Genomic DNA, 1,097 nt, shown 5'->3' on the forward strand with positions numbered 1-1,097 from the left:
AGCTCCGGACACCGAAAATGCGAGCGACTTGGACCAGTCGCTCTGATCATGTCGCTCCCAGCTGGAGCAACCTCGTGGCATCGCTGCGGAACCTCGCTCCCATTCTTTGCATTGACCGGATCGATGAACCACCTGAACACTACTTCAACACTTTTCCTCCTTTTTTTTATGAAATATGATGAAAATGAAAATACCAATGCAATATGTACAAGGATACGCATGGGACTTCCTCCCAAGTGAGCTTGTTTTAAGTCTCTAGATTGACTTTGCCTCCTTTTGGATTAGGCTGGGGTAGGATCAGACAGTGGAGTTGAAACTCCATCTTCCTCAGGTGCATCTGCCATGTAGAGCTTAACCCTTTGCCCATTGACTGTGAAGTCTCTTCCATCAGTACTCCACAAAACTGTTGCTCCATATGCCTTAACCTCTTTGACCTTGAAGGGGCCGGACCACCTTGACTTAAGCTTTCCTGGAAACAACTTCAGTCTTGAGTTGTAGAGAAGAACTTGATCTCCTTCTTTAAACTCTCTCTTCAGGATATTCTTGTCATGGAAAGCTTTAGTCTTCTCCTTGTAGATCCTTGAGTTCTCAAAAGCATCCATTTTTATCTCATCAAGCTCATGTAGCTGAAAAAGCCTTTTCTCCTTGGCGCTCTTGATGTCAAAGTTCAGCAACTTTACTGCCCATAGTGCCTTGTACTCAAGCTCCACTGGTAGATGGCAAGCTTTCCCGTACAATAGGTTGAAAGGTGTGGTCCCCAGAGGTGTCTTGTAAGCTGTCCTGTAAGCCCAAAGCGCATCATCAAGCTTAATTGACCAATCCTTCCTTGTAATCCCCACAATCTTCTCCAAAATGGACTTGATCTCTCTGTTAGAAATCTCAACTTGACCACTTGTTTGAGGATGGTAAGGAGTTGCCGCCTTGTTCTTAACACCGTTCTTCTTTAGAAGTCCCTCAAACAGTTTGTTGATGAAATGAGACCCTCCATCACTGATTACAACTCTTGGAACCCCGAACCTTGGAAAGATGGTGCTCCTGAACATCTTGGTTACAACTCTAGCATCATTGGTGGGACTTGCAATAGCTTCCACCCATTT

Source organism: Brassica oleracea, chromosome C6 (assembly GCF_000695525.1).
Source record: "Brassica oleracea var. oleracea cultivar TO1000 chromosome C6, BOL, whole genome shotgun sequence".
In the NCBI taxonomy this organism is placed as follows: domain Eukaryota; kingdom Viridiplantae; phylum Streptophyta; class Magnoliopsida; order Brassicales; family Brassicaceae; genus Brassica; species Brassica oleracea.